The sequence below is a fragment of the Phacochoerus africanus genome, chromosome X (genome assembly GCF_016906955.1).
Source record: "Phacochoerus africanus isolate WHEZ1 chromosome X, ROS_Pafr_v1, whole genome shotgun sequence".
Lineage (NCBI taxonomy): Eukaryota > Metazoa > Chordata > Mammalia > Artiodactyla > Suidae > Phacochoerus > Phacochoerus africanus.
In genome coordinates, this window is record NC_062560.1 from 74,618,266 (window position 1) to 74,639,050 (window position 20,785).

Genomic DNA, 20,785 nt, shown 5'->3' on the forward strand with positions numbered 1-20,785 from the left:
GCAAATGCTAGCAGAAGTGCACATAGATATCAACATCAATAATACATTCAGTGATGGGGACCATAATGATGGAGTTATGTAGGGACCCAAAGCGACACACCTATAATTAGGCTTGGGGTACAGTGGCCTCAAACCCCAAACCAGAGAACATTATTTTGTTTTTTTCCTCTTCTTGGTGTCAGGCATTGCAGGGATAACAGTCACCTATGCACCAGTACCTAAAAGCTCAAGAGGTATATTTTTATTTTGTATAGAACTCAAATCTTGGCATAGGTCCTCCAGTACCTCCTGGTGACAGAGGGACATCAGCTTAACTCTTAATCTTGTTTCTTTCTTTCTTTCTTTCTTTCTTTCTTTCTTTCTTTCTTTCTTTCTTTCTTTCTTTCTTTCTTTCTTTCTTTCTTTTCTTTCTTTCTTTTTATTTACAGCTGCACCTTGCCATAAAAATTAGTTCCCAGGCCAGGGGTCAAGTCAGAGCTGCAGCTGCTGGTCTATGCCACAGGCATAGCAATGCCAGGTCCAAGTCACATCTGTGACCTATACAGCAGCTTGCAGAAATGCTGGATCCTTAACCCATTGAGTGAGGCCAGGGATCAAGCCCGGTTCAGACTATACTGGGTTCTTAATCTGTTGAGCCACAATGGGAACTCCAGCCTTGTTTATGTTTAAAAGTTGAAAGTTCTGAATAAATGCCAGTGGGATAGTGCAAGCTATCCCTAGGCCCACAGGAAGGTGCAGAGGGAACCAAATCCTTGTCAGTCACAGAGGCTGCTCATCAGGGTTTGATCACACATTTGCTAGGGCTGAAGAGGGAGTGAAGAGCCTGCTGGAACAGCCAGCAGGGATGGACATCAATTTTTTGTTTGGACATCTTAGGTGCCACCTGAGGTGGTACATGCACCTTCTACTGCCTTAAACATCGATGATCCTGGACCTTAGGCCTTAAGATTCAGACTGAATTACACCACCAGTTTTCCTGGTCTTTCAATTTATAGATTATCTCTCTTTCTCTTTCACACACACACACGCTGAAGTCCAAACACATCCAATGGTTATGATTCCTATCCTGGAAAGCATAATTGGAAGATAAATCCTAAGCAACTGTCAGAATCCCTATTAGTTCCATGAGTATAGGGTCTCTACTCTGCTAGCTTCCCTTGAATATTTGTTGTTGCTGTTGTTGTTGTTGTTGTTGCTATTTCTTGGGCCGCTCCCGCGGCATATGGAAGTTCCCAGGCTAGGGGTCCAATCGGAGCTGTAGCTACAGGCCTACGCCAGAGCCACAGCAACGAAGGATCTGAGCCGCGTCTGCAACCTACACCACAGCTCACGGCAACGCCGGATCGTTCACCCACTGAGCAAGGGCAGGGACCGAACCCGCAACCTCATGGTTCCTAGTCGGATTCGTTAACCACTGTGCCACGACGGGAACTCCCTTTTCTTTTTTTTTTGTTGTTGTTGTTGTTGTTGTTGTTGTTGTTGTTGTTGCTATTTCTTCCCTTGAATATTTTTAACTTGCCTTAATCCACAATTGTGTGAACCAAGTCCTGAAAAATATCTGTGTGTATAAATATATATGTCTTTTATATATTATATATATATATATATATATATTTTTTTTTTCTCCCCTAGGGAAACCTGATTCTCTCTGGTTAAAAAGTCCTAGGTACTTTTGAGAGTTCCCATGGTAGCTCAATGGTAACAAAGCAGACTAGAATCCAAGAGGAGGTGGGTTCAATCCCTGGCCTTGCTCAGTGGCTTAAGGATCCAGCATGGCCATGAGCTGTGGTATAGATGGCAGACAAGGCTCAGATCCTCATTGCTTTGGATATGGCATAGGCCAGCAGCTACAGTTCCATTTGCTCCCTAGCCTGGGAACTTTCACATGTGTGGGTGCAGCCCTAAAAAGACAGGGAAAAAAACATCCTAGGTTCTTTTGGGGAAGGCTGAAAAAAAGATTACCAATATAAATTTTTGTCAGTGTATGGGAATCATTCCTCTATGGAACCCAGCTTCATCTTCAGGGAGTTTTAGAGCTGTAAAGGTTCTCAGGTCTGGGAATTTGTTGAGAGGTTTCCCTCACAAATTTATTTCTCATAGTCATGGTAAAAAGATGTGTTCTTCCAGAGTTCTCTTGTGACGTAATGGATTAAGGACCTGGTGTTGTCACTGCTGTGGCTTAGGTTGATGCTGTGGCTCAGGTTCCATCCCTTTCCCAGGAACTTCCATATGCTGGGGGCAAGAGGACAAAAAATAAAATCTAGATCCTGTCAGGTTGTGTCAGAGGATTCTAAATGACAAATTCACACTAATATTTCCTTCTCCCAAAGCTTTTGAATATCTTCTTCTATAGTATACCAAAAGAGGTTTTTTTCAACTGTATTTAATGTAGGTTACATTTTTGTCCATGTTGCAGCTAATCAACCAAACAATTAGATCCCTCTCTAACTCCAGAGCTGCAATATTAAATCCAGGTCGTCTGCTTAGTGGGCCCATATTAATAAATTTGACCTTATCCAAATTTGCGTTCCTTCCACTGTTATCCCATATCCATAATATTCATTCTCATACAGATTCCCTAAATTTTTTTCATCAAAATTGGAAAAATCATGTAGTTCTTTTGTGTACCACCTTATGAGTTACATTTCATACCTTATATTTAGATGCCTGCTGTAACTAGAGTTTACTTATAGGTCTAAAAGCAAAGAGGGATGGTAAGCGAGGGTCCTGAGGAGAATCAGCTTTCTCTTGCAAGGTAACTAATTCTGTGATGGCCATTATAGTTTGTCAGGCAAAGTAGGTATAATCTCATCAGATGAGGGTATAACAGCTTTTACTGGCAAAGAAGACTTATTAGAAATTAGGGGTCTCAGATTTCCCATTGTGGCTCAGTGGTTAACGAATCCGACTAGGAACCACGAGGTTATGGGTTCGATCCCTGGCCTTGCTCAGTAGGTTAAGGATCCAGCATTGCTGTGAGCTGTGGTGTAGGTTGCAGACACTGCTCAGATCCCACGTTGCTGTGGCTCTGGCATAGGCTGGTGGCTACAGCTCCGATTAGACCCCTAGCCTGGGAACCTCCATATGCCATGGGAGCAGCTCTAGAAAAGGCAAAAAGACAAAAAAAAAAAAAGAAAGAAAGAAATTAGGGGTCTATTATCCCCAGATTCATTTCATTCATGTCCTTATTCCAATTTTCTGTATCTCATCGCTTCCAATTCTACGTCTTTACTTTGATAGTGGACACCCTCTGAAGTTGTAAATTCAACTAGTGTTGTAATACAGCAACTCATAGAGTGAGATTCTGAGTTTCATCCTTAGCAATCTCAGCTCTGAAGATAAAGGTTTTTTTTTTTTTTCTTTCAAAGAAGACCTACAAGCTTTCAAGTTGTTTATGTGTCACTTGAGCTGGGGAATTGAAACCCTGAGCTCATCTTTTTCTTTCTTCACTATGTCTAGGGCAATTAGAAGCAACTAGGGCCAATTTCATTCTTCATTATGTAGAACCTTGCTTCTTGTAACTGACTGAATTTGATCAGGAATATCTGATGGTGATATTTTGCATAGCTCTATTGCCACATCATGACTTGTAGCAGAGCTCACTTTACCACTGGAAATAAGTCATCTGTGCCTTTAAAACTAATGAGATTAGAGGACCAATAACAGAAATCCCAGGACCAATTCTGAAAGCTCATCCCTAGGATTCTTTTCCTCTCAACCACCTTCAATACCAGAATCTGTATTAGAGTTCTCTACAAAAATAGAACAAATAGGATGTGTGTGTGTGTGTGTGTGTATGTGTGTGTGTGTGTGTGTGTATAAAAGAGACATTTTTTTTTTTGCCCCACCTACACCATGTGGAAGTTCCAGAGCCAGGGATCAAACCTGTGCAAGAGCAGTGACCTGACCTGCTGCAGTGACAATTCTGAATCCTTAACCCACTGTGTGACAAGGGAACTCTAAAGAGATATTTATTTTAAAGAACTGGCAGGTATTTGTGGGGGCTTTAATGTCTGAAATCTGCATGGAAGGCCAGCAGCCTGAAGACCAAGAGAAGAGGTTTTTTTTGTCATTTTAGGATGGTACCCGCAGCATATGGAAGTTCCCAGGCTAGGGGTTGAATTGGAGCTGTAGCTGCCTGTCTATACCACAGCCATAGCAACATGGGATCCTAGCCACATCTGCAACCTACTCCACAGCTCATGGCAATGCCAGATCCATAACCCATTGAGCAAAAGACCAGGGATCGAATCCTGTCCTCATGGATACAAGTCAGTTTTGTTACCACTGAACCACAATGGGAACTCCAGGAAGAGTTGATTTTGCAGCTCAAATCTGGAGTAAGTCTGGAGACAGAATTCCCTTTTTCAGGGAACCTCAGTCTTTTTTCCTTAAATCTTTCAATTGATTTGATGAGGCTCAACCATTTTATGTAGGGTAAACTGCTTTACTCAAAGTATATTGATTTAAATATGAATCTCATCTTCAAAATATCTTCACAGAGATATTTAGACAGTGTTTTGTGGCCTATCAAAGTTGACACATAAAATTAACCATCACACAGAGTATCTCATCAGTCTATATTTGCCTTAGGAAAGTTGCCAAATATTCTAGATGAACTCTTGTTACCCATGTCTGCTTGCATCTCCTTCAAGTGAGCACATGATAACTTCTCCCCTCTTCTCTCTGGATATTGTGTCTCCTCTGATTTTGGTCCAGGCAGTTTCTTTCCAACTTCAACTTCCTGGTAGGTTTGAAAAAAGTCGTGAATTTGAAGTTAATACAACTCTTGTTGGAAGCAAGGATATAACTCTTTATATCATAAGGGGAACACAAATATCAGTACCACTTGTAGAAATCCATCTATGTTTCAATGTAGATTGCATTTGAGGCACTATATAGGTGGTCTCTAAGATAGATATTCACCACCAGCCCACCTGTTTATACTTCAAGATTGAAATAACAATAGGAGCAAGGTAAATAACTGGACTTTGCCTTCTGTGGACACTTTAAATGATGGTAATGGCAGGGGCAGAGGGGAGCAAAATATAAAGAGGTCATGTACTTCCCATCCTTGGGCTCAGGGAGACCTCAACTCCACATGCACAGAAGGAACCCTCTGGGTCAGAAAGGGAAGGGATGCCAGGCCATAATAAGTTGAGCTAACCTTCGCACCGGCCTTGCTTTGAAATCCATCTTGACCAACAGATACACACACATATTAGGGAGCACCCTGGTTCTAGTCAGGTGTGAAAGATAACAAAAGATCATTGGCCAAAGGAAAACAAAGGCCCATAAGAACTACCCCATATAAATTGTTTAAACCACCTCTCTGACACACTCCTCATTCATGAGGATGCCTACACCTACAGTCCTCCTTTAGGTGTGTATTACTGCTTTGCTTCTGCCTTAGATAAATAGACTACTTCTCTGTACTGTATTTCTAACAATAAACTCTGTACCTATTTCTAGAGTTTTTGCTTCCTTGAGACATTCTTGCTTTAAACAGGGGGCAAGAATCAGGACAATTCTGCTCTTAGCCTCAAGCCAGTCTAGTGGCTGGGATTCCTGGTTTTCATCCAGGCTGCCTAGGTTCAATTCCCAAGCAGAGAATTAAGATCTCACTTCAAGTCATCACTCACTGCTGTCTCTCCAAGATAACTTCCCCCTGCTACATAAGACTCAGATGGGAAGACAAGAATATAGCCACTTTGGAAAAGAACTAGGCAATAGCCTTGGGCAAAACAGGCCTAGAAAGCTAAAGAACAAAGGTCCTGGGGGCCGAGTCCCAGAGACAAAAACCAGGCTGGAAAGAACAGAACATTATCTCTGTTACACTAAGGAGTATACTTAGTTGCCACAAGATAAAAAGCTCAACTATAAATTTTAACCTTATCTGTTCCTGTGCTTTCTTGCACAAAATTCTCATGCATTTCTTTCCCCTCACAGAAGCACTCGCAATTCCTAATAACCTCCATGGAGCCACCTGCTGCTGATAAAATTTTTTGTTTTTTTATTTTGTTTTTGCTTCTTAGAACTGCACGTGCTGCATATGGATGTTCCCAGGCTGGTGGTCTAATCAGAGCTGCAGCTGCCAGCCTATGCCACAGCCACAGCAATGCAGGATCTGAGCTGTGTCTGCAACCTGCACTGGAACTCATCAACACTGGGTATATAACCCACTGAGCAAGGCCGGGGATTGAGCCAGCATCCTCACGGATACTAGTTAGGTTCATTACAATTGACCCACAACAGGAACTCCTGATCAAAGTGATATTATAACAGTTTCCTCAGTCCCATCTCACCATAACAAAGCATCAGAACTGTGGATATTTTACAAATTTATTAAAGCAACAGTACATTTTCAGAAAGGGGAAGACTCATGTGCACACAGATTAAAATGAGGGACTGATTCACTTCTGAAATAGTCTTTATACCCCACAATGCTCCCTGAGTGGAGACCCAATTTGCTCTTCTGATTGGTCTCGAGCAGGATACCTTATTTGCATAGGGAACAGGTTATAGAGTGGCAGGTTGAGGATTGGGTGACATTCCTTCCCTAGTAGGCAGTGAGAAGACCAGGTTGGTCAAGGTGGGGGAAGGGGCATTACAATGAGACGTGGCCTGAGATTTTTGGGTTTAATCTCCTTGAAGGGGACTTGAAGCCTATAAAAAAAGAAGTTTGAAGACTTCTAGAAATTATCAGTGATCCCTGACAAACCTTCAAAAGCAACTTGCCCCTTCAATCCCTGGAGCTGGCTTTTTTGTTTGTTTATCCCTTCTGCCTTCCACATCAGCTATCTCTTTTAATAAAAGGCATGCCTAAGAGTCTTATAGAAGAGATATTCATTTCTATGGTATTGCTGTCCAGAGATCTGGAAAGGACTCAGTAACAACTCCATGATGTACATACATACACTGTGATTTGCTTAACCATCATGGGAAACACTACTTGTATGTGTGAACTTGTAGACATGTTTGAGAATTTCTTCACCTATAAATCTAGTAATTTTTCCGAACTTTGAAAATGACCTATATAGAAACGTAATTTTAAATTGACAAGATAAAGGGATTGTAAAGATCAAAACTTTTTGTTGCTGTTGTTCATTTTCCAAACCCTTCCTTTGCCATTACTACAATGCTTATTAGCCTGGGTGGTAGTGTCAACTTAAAAAAAAATATGGGAGTTCCTGTCATGGCGCAGTGGTTAACGAATCTGACTAGGAACCATGAGGTTGCAGGTTCGATCTCTGGCCTAGCTCAGTGGGTTAAGGATCCGGCGTTGCTGTGAGCTGTGGTGTAGGTTGCAGATGCGGCTTGGATCCCGAGTTGCTGTGGCTCTGGTGTAGGCCAGTGGTTACAGCTCCCATTAGACCCCTAGCCTGGGAATCTCCATATGCCGAGGGAGTGGCCCTAGAAAAGGCAAAAATACCAAAAAAAAAAAAAAAGAGTGTCTCAAAAAAAAATATGCACAAACTAAAATTTGAGAGTTAAGTTTTATTTGGGGGCAAAATGAATACTTAAGCCCAGGAGGCATCATTTCAAGTAACCCTGAGAAAACTGCTCAGAGGAGGTGGGGGATGACTTTAGATATATAGGAGTTTTTACAACAAAGGGCAGGTAATAGGAACAAAGAAAACTACATATGTCAAGTTAAGGAATTTAGCACTTTTCTGTGTATGGGAAGATGCAAGGGTCTGGGATCATTGAAATCACTGCTTTGATATACACTTTAGCTATCTGGGGCCAGTATCCTGTGTTTATATACCGTGAGTTTTCTCAGAGCTCACTATTGTGAGTGACTGTGGTCTGATGGCTCCTAGAGGCCAGATATTTGTTTCCTTCTCAAGTTCCCTCAGGACACATAGGTGTTAAAGTAGTATTAATTGCTGATAACTCTGACATCCTTCCTTTACTAATATGGCAGGCAATATTTTATTTCTCGGTAGAAACTAATAGCAATATCTATAAATGCATTTGTATATGAGGTAATTATGTCACCGAACAGTTGGGACGATCATAGAGAAATGTCTTTCAAAATATGGGTTCTGACCCAGGTCATGTGAAGGATCAGAAATTTTACCTTATTTATAAACTAACAATTTAGCCTACCATAGTTCTATGGATGTTGGAAGAATGGCACAAGTTTTCTGAGTCAAAGAACTTTATTACTTAATGGCACAATAGGCAGCATGATGTTCATGTTCGTATCAGTTCCTCCATCTCCAAATCCCACAGGAGGGAAGTGCGGGTGAATTCTACACACACTGTGGATCTGTGTCACAGCTGAGAAATCAGCAATTTAGGAAATTCCTTGATCTTATGAGAGGGCTGTTAGAAAACCTGTCTAGTGTTTGCCCTGAAGGAAAACATACTGGTCAAGAAATAAAACAGCCCTCTGTCCAATAGGGAGATTCTACATCTTACAAGACTTCTTTGTATACATACATACTTGAAAAGATAGTTTTAAACAAAGGACATTAGTACTTGTTATGGTCTGAATGTTTTTGCCCTCCAGCCCCATTCATATGTTGAAGTACTAAAACCATGTACAAGCCCCCAATTCCTTGTGTTTTGAAGTAAAAGACTTTTCCTTTAGCTTCCCAGACCTCCCCTCAGTCTCAAAAGGCTGAATCTAGAGTTAATGTTTAGAAAATATTAAGACAGTTAAAAACTAGTTAAAACAGTCTCCATTATGTTGAGTCCCACCTTAGCTCACTAACTTACCCTAATTGGCTTTTTGCAAATGATTTCTTCCTTGTTTAATTGCTTTCTTTTAGTTACTTTCTAGTTAGAGTTATACTGCACCTTTAACACTCCCTTTAAAACACTCTTTAACACTCCCTTCCTTTTGTGAGCAATCTTCACTGCAGAGAACATCAAGGTGTGATAACCCCAAAGACCACCATAAACCATCACCGGACCACCTGTCTCTGCCCCTGATGACTTCAAAATGATCTATGGGGGGAGAAGAATTCAGGCACCCTAATCCTTATCAACAGCCCTGTTTTTTGTTTGTTTGTTTGTTTTTCCAAGCTAAACCTATATAACCTCTTGCTATTGTTGCTAGGACTCAGCCTCTGTTCACCAATGCTGAATAGAAATTCAGAGACAGAATTTTGGGTGAAGGAGAGAAAAATAGCTTTATTGCTTTGCCAGGCAAAGGAGGGTCACGAAGGCTAATGCCTCAAAGACAATGCCCCCTTTAGGAGAGATTGGGAGGTGGTTTTATAGCTTTGGGAGTGAAAAATAGGGCTGCATATAAGGGTAGAGACAAACTTACATTATTTTCAAAGCTCATGTTCAGTGGTCTGGTGGTCTTCTCTCCAGAATAAAGAATACTTCATTAACATCTTCCATTTGTTGGGGGATTTAGTTCTGCAGAAGAACTTGAAGATATTTTTATCAATATTCCTTGAAGAGGGACCAGGACCCTGCCCCAAAATTGCATTATGTTTTTTTATTTTGTTTGTGTGATTTTTGTCTTTTGTCTTTTAAGGGCCGCACCTGTGGCATAAGGGGTTCCCAGTCTAGGGGTCAAATAGGAGCTAGAGCTGCCAACATACACCACAGCCACAACGCAGGATCAGAGCCATGTCTGCAATCTACACCACAGCTCATGGCAATGCCAGATCCTTAACCCACTGAGTGAGGCCAGGGATCGAACCTGCAACCTCATGGGTCCTAGTCAGATTTGTTTCCACTGTGCCACGATGGGAACTCCAGTTTCTTTTCTTTTCTTTTTCTTGGAGATACTATTTTATTATTAGTTAATTAATTAATTTTTATTTTTTCCACTGTACAGCATGGGGACAAATTTACACATACATGTATACATATTTTTTCCTCCCATTGTTGTGTTGCAATGTAAGTATCTAGACATAGTTCTCAATGCTACACAGCAGGATCTCATTGTAAATCCATTCCAAGAGCAATAGTTTGCATCCATTAACCTGAAGCTCCTGATCCCTCCCACTCCCTCCCTCTCCCCCAGGCAGCCACAAGTCTATTCTCCAAGTCCATGATTTTCTTTTCTGTGGAAAGGTTCATTTGTGCTGTACACTAGATTCCAGTTATAAGTGATATCATATGGTATTTTTCTCTTTCTGACTTACTTCACTCAGTATGAGAGTCTCTAGTTCCATCCATGTTGCTGCAAATGGCATTATTTTGTTCTTTTTTATGGCTGAGTAGTATTCCATTGTGTATATATACCACATCTTCCTAATCCATTCATATGTTGATGGACATTTGGGAAGTTTCCCTGTCTTGGCTGTTGTGTATTCATGTGCTGCAGTGAACATACAGTGCATGTGTCTTTTTTAAGGAAAGATTTGTCCAGATATATGCCCAAGAGTGGGACTGCTGGGTCACATGGTAGTTCTATGTTTCGACTTCTAAGGTATCTCCATACTGTTTTCCATAGTGGCTGTACCAGCTTACATTCCCACCAACAGTGTAAGAGGGTTCCCTGTTCTCTACAACCCCTCCAGCATTTGTTTTTTGTGGAGTTATTAATGATGGCCATTCTTATTTGTGTGAGGTGGTATCTGTTCCTCCCTGGTCTCTGCATCCCCTCCCTTCCCTGATTAACAACTGTTTGAACCTGCCCTTTGGAATTCAGGGAGGGTCATGGAGGCTGAAGTTTATTCCCTGAAAACAAGAAATAGGGGACACCGAAAGGCTTGTGTGCCCAGGAGCCCACAGGGCCCTGCTTGGTTTTGCTATCCCTCTCAAGGGAGGACACAGTTTTGAGGCATTAGCCTCCTGCTGTGGCCTCCTTTTTCTGGCAAAACGATGAAACTGTTCTTTCTTCTTCACCCAAAACTCTATGAGACTTAGTTGATGCCACCGTTGTACAGAAGCCTGTTTTGACTACAGTACTACCCTTAAAGGTGATAATGTTTGGGGGTGGAGCCTTTGGGAGGCAATTATACTATAAAGGTCGAGTCTTCCTGAATGGGATAAATGCCTTTGTAAAAGAGGCCCAAGAAAACTCCTTTGTCACTTCCACCATATGAGGTTACAGTGAGAAGATCATCTATAAGGAATAGATCTCACTAGGTACAAAAATCTACTGGCGTTTCAATCTTGTACTTCCCAGGTTCCAGAACTGTGAGAAATAAATTTATCTTGTTTTTAAGTCACCCAGTTTTTGTTACTTTGTTATCATAATCAAATAGACTAAGACAATGCCTATGTTCATGGAAACATGAGATAACATGGAGAAATTTTCTTGATGATACATTGGTAAGTCATGGAAAAAATCTCTTTTGTAGGTCACAACTAGCACATTAAAACATTACAATGGAAATACCTGAGTGTGAAAAAGGAGGAAAGGGTGTAGGGCACAACCTTAAAAGAATGACATAGCCCTTGAGGTAATGACAAAAACTGGTTAGAACCAACTAGGTCCAAGATGGTGGATGATTTGACTTCCAGCAGACCTTGAGCTTTATTATACCCTCATTGTAATATATTAGCATGATGAATGACAGTTCACAGGTGCCATGACAATTCCAAGGCCAACCATAAAAGGCCAAAAAGTGGGTAGTAGTCCAATTCCTGGAAACTCCTGTCCCTTCCCAGAAACAGTTGGAACAATCCTCCCACTCATTAGTCTGTGACATTGCCAAGCTCATAAAAAACTCACCATCCATATTTCAGGACTTCTCACCTCTCGCCTTCTGAGATAGCCCATGCTTTATTTCTCTCTTTCCATAAATCTGCTTCTTACCTTTCACTTTGCCTCTCACTGAATTCCTTCTGCACCAAGACATAAAAAATCTAAACTTCAGTAAGTCCTGCAACCAGGTGTGTGGTTAGAATTTGAAAAAGTGGCTTCAAGTCTCAATCTGAGCTGTAAAGTTTCAAGTGCATAGTATGGGACTTTAAGGCCTCTTCAAGGATGTAGAACTCAAAGCCTCTGGCCAAGACAAGAATTACCAGACCCTTATCATTGTCTCACCCCTGTCTATTGTAATGCCCCCTCCTCCACCTTGAGCAATATGGCCTATTTTTTCCTGCACTCCTATTGGGAAATGTATGTGGCCCACTCCTCACTCCACCCCCATAGGAGCCTTATATGCCCCCAACTAACCCAGTAAGTATATTATAAAATCCCTCTTTCCCCATCCGTAAGCAGGTCAAGAGGTATATAGTAAGACCCCGCCCGCCTCCCCCCCGGGCTATAAAAGTAGACATGACCATGCACTTGGGGTCAGCTTTCCCTGATTATCAGGAAGTTGTTCTGCTGCACTAACAGCATCTCTTACCTCATTAAACTCATCTTTGTTTTCATCTCACTATGAGTTTGGAAATTCTTTTTTCAACCTGTGCATGGACCACAACACACAGCAGGTAGCATGTTTATATATTGTTCAATGATACTGGTATCTCTCATTAGTACACAAACACACATATATGTAATTGTTTATGATGAACAATGTATTTCTTATTGTGGGTTATGGTCACAGAAGTTTGAAAGCCACTTCCCTAGAACAGTTTAAATTACAAAAGTTTTATTGAGTTAAGAACTCATGAAAGATTAGGGGTCTGAAGTTTGTCTTGCCTTGCTATTTTAGTGAGATAATCGGAAAATCTCTTTGAATGTACTGTAGTATCATGAATGAGTTGGAAAATAATCTGTTTATTCAGAGAAGTTTTAGCAGGTGTGTTGGAACTGTTCATTTTCAATATCTACTTTTAGAAAGGAAACTTCATTTACCATCTAAATAAAAGTAATTCATGTATTGAAAGATTCAACTATTACTTAATCCAACTGAAGATAGCACTGATGTTCAGGGCCCCAATTTTGTTTATCTTGAGGGCAAAACTGATAGCTTAAGTAATTGAACTTAGAAAACCTTAAGAATGTTCAAAGAGCACAGTTGGAAAGATGAGAGCTATGGTATTTTCATTTGTTCTCATGGTGAAAAAAATCCATTTTGCATTGTTAAAATGAGTCTTTCATTTCTTAATGATGTTAGTTTGTTATTCTTTTATCCAAATAATATAAGCAGAGCAATGCTTTCTTTAGCAGAGCAATACTTTCTTTAATTGCTAATTGAAAAAAAAAAAAGAAAATCAGAGCCATTGACATGACTTCCAGCAGTCACTTATTACTATTCTAGGATTATAAGAAAACTAAAACTAATTCTTTTTTTTTTTCTTTCTTTCTTTCTTTTCAGGGCCACACCCGCGGCATATGGAGGTTCCCAGGCTAGGGGTCCAATCGGAGTTACAGCTGCCGGCCTGCGCCACAGCCACAGCAATGCGGAATCCAAGCCGCGTCTGCGACCTACACCCCAGCTCACGGCAACGCCGGATCATTAACCCACTGAGCAAGGCCAGGGATTGAACCCACAACCTCATGGTTCCTAGTCAGATTTGTTAACCACTGCGCCACGACGGGAACTCCCTAATTCTTTTTTTAAAGGCAGCACATTTCCCCTTTCATTTTTCCTGTTAGAGAAATCTCTAAGAGATGAGAGAGCCTTAGCTTTCCCAGTGTCATCAAGACAATTGTTTAAACACTAATAACTACACTTTTAACCTATATGCCAATGAATCTCAAAACTATACACCCAGCTCGAGCTTATTTTCTAGGCCCTATACTGAATAATCTGGTTGATAGAGGAGTCATCTAAATGACTCACATAAAGATCAATGCATTCAATGTAGTCAACTCAACTGAACTCCTTATCTACACTTCACAAAACTGTTACATTTTCCTATCACTTTGTTTTTATGAAAAGGCAACATTCTTTTGATTGACCGGTTCAGAAAATTGGAATTTGTTCAAGATCAGTGCATCTCAAACATTTGGTCTCAGGATCCTTGTATACTCTTAAAGATTACTGATGACCCTGTGAGCAGTGGGGAATTTCTATCCTTATAGGTTTGTGGCTGATACCCACTCTATAATAAAAAGACAGATTAACAGAAGAAAAATTTTAAATCACACTTATGGGGGTCCTACAAAGATATTAGACCCAAAAGCCACCAGGCAATTGAGGCTTATATATCATTCTGAGATAAGGGGAAGGGGATTATGGTCTCAGGCTTCAAAGGGGAAGAAGGCAATTCACAGGAAGGTAGAAGAGCAAATGTTTGATAAATAAATGTTTGCCCTCCCATGCAGGTAAATTTCTCAGACATAAAAATGTATCTCTTGTAATAGTTCTTTTCCTGGTATAGGTCTCCTTTGCTAATTTCTTTTAGGCAGTTAAGAGGGAGGTAAAAGCTTTTCTTGAGTCTGCTTTGTCTTTTGTTTTGTTTTGTTTTGTTTTTGTCTTTTTAGGGCCATACCCACAGCAGATGGAAGTTTCCAGGCTAGGGGGCAAATCAAATCTGCAGCTGCCAGCCTACGCCACAGACACATCAATGCCAGATCTGAGCCACGTCTGTGACCTACGCCACACAGATCATGGCAATGCTGGACCTTAATCCACTGAGGGAGGCCAGGGATTGAATCCACATCCTCATGGTTACTAGTCAGGTTTATTACCACTGAGCTACAATGGGAACTCCCTGAGTCTGCTTTGTCTTGATTGGCTTCAGCTCCACATTGTAAAGTAGCCACATTGTAAAGCTGCTACGATTCAACCCCAAGCAAGTTTTATTTAAATGGGTCATATATATTGATATTCACATATTAAAAAATAAAACAGAAATTTTAAATTATTATTTCAAAAATAAAAATAAACATTTTATATGTTAAAACCCTATTTAAAAGGCTTTATCATAATTTTATTATTTTCTTTTTGAATTGAAATATAGTCAATTTACAATATCATATTAGTTTAAGGTGTACAACATAGTGATTCAAAAATTTAATAGACCATATTCCATTTAGTTACTACAAAATAATGGCTCTATTTCCTTGTGTTGTACACTATGTCCTTGTTGCTTATGTATTTTATTAACTTATTTATTTTATACCTAGCAGTCTGTGTCTCATAATCCCATACCACTATCTAGCCCCTCTCCCATCCCTCTCCACGCTGGTAACCCCTAGTTTCTTCTCTATATCTGTCTTTTTCTATTTTATTGTATACACTCATTTGTTTTATTTGTTAGATACCACATATAAGTGATAACAGTGTTTCTCTGTCTGACTTCACTAAGCATAATACCCTCTAAATTTGAGAGAAGTGGCATTTTTTTTTTTTTTTACATTTTTGCAAACCTCTTTACTTTCTGGCTTAATGAAGACTGAAATTTTCATATCTGTTTCTGCATGCAAATTGTTATAAAATATTGTTTGAGTTGAAGTAACAAAATGTGGCCCTAAATGAACATGTAGTTAGAAAAGGGAAGAACAATGCAGAGTGTCTGAAAAGCCCTGGGACCTCGTTTTGAGAATTGTTATTTTACATAACTCTCTTTCATGATACCCTTGACTCTGCCATAAAACTCTTATCTTAATCTTATAAATTCTATATTTGAAAAATCTTTCCTGTCTACTCTGTCTTCTGCATCCTTATTAATGCTACTTTCATTTAGACCCTAATCATCTCCCATCTGGATTCTCAAAATATTTTCCAATCTAGTCTTTGTATTTAACCTCACTCTTAAATTTAATTTTTTACTCTCCTCAGAACGATTTTTCTCTTTTTCTTTTTTTTTTCTTTTGGTAAGACCACCAGGGACAGCCCTTATACCAAGGAACATGGAAAATCATTTGGTTTACCCAAACCACAGGGAGCTTGGGAAACATAGCTCACTCCATTCTCACTTGCCATGCATATGCTGCCCCTTTCCCCCTGTCCCCTGCCCCTCGGTGCAAATCCCTGTGTGGCAGTCTTGTCTAGTTTGTAACTGTAAGTAACAAGAGTTCTGCCTTTAATTTATCCAAGACTAGTTCTAACCTATCAAAAGAATTTTTAAATTTAATAAAACAGTAATATAATCTGTAGTCTCAATATATAGAAAAATCTTATTGACAAACTTCCAAACATAATTGAGATACACATTCACAAATTTAATAAAGACATGCTACTTCCTGTAGTAAGAAGTGTTAAAGAGAACTCAGATTGATATTTTAAGTGGAAGGCAGTATTCTTTTCAAGAGTTCACTCAGAAATTTTCAAAATGATTTAAATACTTATTGCATTCATCAGTTGATAAATCCAAGGGTATACAATTCTGACTTTTTATTCAATATGTAATGAGGCTGAATAGCTCAAATTCTCTTATTTACAAATCCACAAAGTACTTAAGGTACATCTATAACCATAAATGAGTTTGAATATTGCCCCTAAAGTTAATCAAAACATATTTATGTAAAAATAAATTCACTTGGGGAACAGGTATGCTGGTACCTAAGTAGTCAAAATACATTAAATCCTGGCAATATGTTTTAGTTGTGTTTCACCTTCCTTTGTTAACAAACAATAACCCAATTGTGGGGGTTCCCATCTTGGCTCAGTGGAAAAAAATCTGACTAGTATCCATGAGGATGCAGATTCGATCCTTGGCCTGGCTTAGTGGGTTAATGATCCAGTGTTACTGTGAGCTGTGGTATAGGTCGCAGACACGGCTCAGATCTGGCCTGGATGTGGCTGTGGCACAGGCTGGCGGCTACAGTTCCAATTAGACTCCTAGCCTGGGAACCTCTATATGCCGTGGGTGAGGCCCTTTAAAAAAATTCAATTGTGCAATGAAATACACTATTAAATAGTGCTCATTTTCCACCTGCTTAAAAAACTTTTTTGGGAGTTCCCATCGTGGCGCAGTGGTTAACAAATCTGACTAGGAACCATGAGGTTGCGGGTTCGGTCCCTGCCCTTGCTCAGTGGGTTAACGATAACGATCCGGCGTTGCCGTGAGCTGTGGTGTAGGTTGCAGACGTGGCTCGGATCCCGCGTTGCTGTGGCTCTGGCGTAGGCCGGTGGCTACAGCTCCAATTCAACCCCTAGCCTGGGAACCTCCATATGCCGTGGGAGCGGCCCAAGAAATAACAACAACAACAACAAAAAAGACAAAAGCCAAAAAAAAAAAAAACCAACTTTTTTGATTATTGTAAATGTACATTGCTGGGCCCTTCTGATCTCAGAGAGACAGCAGTGAGATCTTAATTTTCTGCTCAGGAATTGAATCAGGGCAGCGTGGTTGAAAACCAGGAATCCTAGCCACTAGACTAACTAGAGACCAAAAGCAGAATTGCCCTGATTCTTGCCCCCCGTTGAAAGCAAAAATATTTCAAGGAGGCAAAGACTGTGAAAACAGGTATAAAGTTTATTGTTAGAGTCATAGTATAATGTGTGGGAGAGCACACAGAGAAGTAGTTTATGATGTCATAAGCAAAGCAGTGATACACACCTTAAAGAGGAGTGAGGATGCGGGTGTCTCCCTTAATGAGGAGCGCGCCAGAGAGGTGATTTAAATCACTTATATAGCATGGTTCTTCTGGGTCTTTTTTACCTTTAGCCAATTATCTTGTTTTATTTTTCACACCTGACTGGAAACAGGACCCTCCCCAATATGCCTGTGCATCTTTTGGCAAAGACGGATTCCAAAGAAAAGTGTGCCAGGACGGTATCAGGACTTATTATGGCCTGGTGCCTCCTTCTTTTCTGACCCTTAGGAGTCTTCCTGCACATATGTAATTGGGGGGGGGGGGTGTCTCCTTGACCCCAGGAGTGATTGATGTGGTCATTTTATCTTTCTGATCCAGCAGAGCTCAGCTCCTGCCATTAACTTTTCCTCGAAGTGTCAAAGAGAAACAAGGCCCAATTTACTTGGCCTAACAAGTCCCAGCTCTTCTCAGCCCAGGGGCCCATCTACCTCCTACCTCATTTCTAGAGGTGGGATACAGGAATTTGCATTTTTAACATCTTCATATTGATTTTTGTGTACTCTAAAGTTTGTGTGTATTTCTAAAAAAAAGCTGGGGAGGGATACTCTGTGTGACATCCTTGTGAATATACACTTTCATGAATTCCCAAATCAATTAAACTTACAGATTTTCTTAGTCCCTGTCTTCCCCCCCAGTCATCCTATGATAGGAATATAGATTTGACCATGGAAATCATCTTGCAGGAAGCTCAGCACGAGGTTATATGAAAAGAATACAATGAAGATAAATAATAAATCTAACTCCGATTATTGAATGTGTATTCAATGGTACAGGTTAAGTGTTTTTAATATAGCATCTTATTCTTAAAACTGGGAAATGTTACAGATAATTTTCTGATTTAATATTTGAAGAAACTAAGGCTCATAGGGTTAAGTAACTTGGGTCACACAGCTAGTTATTGGTGGAACCTAGATTAGAACACAGGTTTTTGCTTCAAACTCTCATGCTTTCCCACATTATCTCTGATGATAAATAATTAAATCAATAATTAGAAAAAAAAGACAAAAATGTCCCCATGTCACCAAATCCTCAATTTCTTTCATGATGCAATAGCCACTGGCTATACATTTCTATTCCAATGTAATAATTTTTTTTTTTTGTCTTTTTGTCTTTTTGTTGTTGTTGTTGTTGTTGTTGCTATTTCTTGGGCTGCTCCCGCGGCATATGGAGGTTCCCAGGCTAGGGGTTGAATCGGAGTTGTAGCCACCGGCCTACGCCAGAGCCACAGCAACGCAGGATCCGAGCCGCGTCTGCAACCTACACCACAGCTCACGGCAACGCCAGATGGTTAACCCACTGAGCAAGGGCAGGGACCGAACCCGCAACCTCATGGTTCCTAGTCGGATTCGTTAACCACTGCGCCACGACGGGAACTCCCCAATGTAATAAATTTAATGTTTTAATTTAAAATTAATTAAAGATGAATAAAACAGTTGCCTGGTTACACTCACTAAATTTCAAGTGATCAGTAGCTACATTGGCTAGTGGTTATTGTGTTGGATAGTAAAAATATAGAATATTCTATTTGGTATCACTGCCTGAATATGTGGGTAAAAGGAAATTTTATATTTGAATTTTTAGTACTTTTGGTGAAGAAATCAAAAGATTCTTTGTATTTAAAGATTATTTTGATAAAAAAATATATTTTTTTGGTCATTTTAGGGCTGTACCCATGGCATATGGAAGTTTCAGGCTAGGGGTCGAATCAATGCTGTGGCTGCTGGCCTACACCACAGCCATGGCTAAGCCAGATTTGAGCCTCATCTGGGACCTACAGCACAGCTTGTGACAATGCTGGATCTTTTAACCCACTGAGTGAGGCCAAGGACTGAACCTGCATCCTCATGTATACTAGTTGAGTTCTTAATCCTCTGAGCCACAATGGGAATTTCCCTGAATGTACAAGTTCTAAAGGGAAAAGAGAGTTTTTCAGCACAAATAAGTATTTTCACAAAATTAATTTTTACCTTGACAACCAGATAGATCAAAAGAGTTAAGACTATTGGGGTACAATTCTCCATGGTGTTTCTAAATATCTTGTGACAGCATTTGTCCCAGACTATCCTTTCAAGGAAATTTGTATAGCAAACAGCCTTGGAAGATAGAGGGCCTTCCAGGGCAGAGGATGGATTTATTTCCCATTAATAAAGATTACATTCCCCCCTGGGGCAAAAGTTGTCTAGGTTTGGTTGAATTTCACTTTCAAAGATTGGGGATTTCCTAAGCTTGGGGTCACTTGACTGTGACATGAATCCACAGTATGTACAGCACGCTTCTGGTCTGCCCCACATCTCCCATTTGGGTCTTGGAGGGCAAGGGGAACTGATGTCAGTGAAGCTCATACTGCCTAATAAAGTCCTGTCTCTAACCCAGGAGTCTGTGTCATTCTCTGGTCTCCAATTTAACCAAGAAAAACCCTATGGGGTCTTGTTCATATCCTCTGCTTAACTCCTCTCTGAAGTATAACATGTATCTTGTTGGAGGTTTACAGGAATATTGTGACCTGACCTCTTAGACAGCTGTAGGAACAAAAGGTTTCTGCACCAAGAATTTTGCAATGATCAACCATGCCCCTCAGTCAACTTGCCTTTAAAAGTGCTTTGCAATTTTAGTTTGGGGTATTTGAGGGGCACAAGCCACCTGTCTCCTTGCATAGCCCTGCAAGAAAACTTTCTCTGCTCCAAATTCTGATGTTCAGGTTTCTTTGACCTCACTGGGTTTTGGGAACACTGACTCATGCTAACAGTTTTGGTGAACCAGCCTGGGAGTCTATGCTCATGGCAAGTTAGTCCCAGGTGGGGCAGCCTCTTCCCTGACCCCTTAGCAGCTGCTCAAGCATATTTCACTCTGGGAATCTCCGAGGGACTCTCCCCAACAGGCACCAGCCACCCACAGCACGAGGCTGTTTGGAGCCAAGAAACGTCCAGGGCTTCAGTCCACATTTGGTGTCCCTTGGGGGTAAGTTGCTCCAGCTTGTGCAGATTGGGAGTCCTCTCCAGTCCATTTGGGCTGCTTCCGTTGCAGGAAGGGAGCCACTTTGGTCCATTTTCTTTTGAGAGCTGGGCCAATCTTGAAGTTTCCTCCATTTGGGATTGGAAGTGGAATTTCAGATTATACCTCTTCTGATTTTCTACCTGTGCAACCATAGCTTATTTGTTGTTTGTGTTTTTGTGTGTATTGTTTTGGGGTGAGCCACTCATGGTCAATTCTCTTTTTGAAGCCAGGCTACTCTAGAGGTATCTGTCTAGGAATAGAAGTGGAGTTACTGGGCTATTCCTTGCCTGATCCTTTGTTTGCTATTTGTGTGTGTTGTAATGCTTGAGACGGTCAAGATGTCTTTGCTAACTGGGCTTGCATGTGAAGACATCAGGTATCCTTCCCTACTGTGTTGAGTTTCATCTATGGTGGAACGTTGGTTGGAAT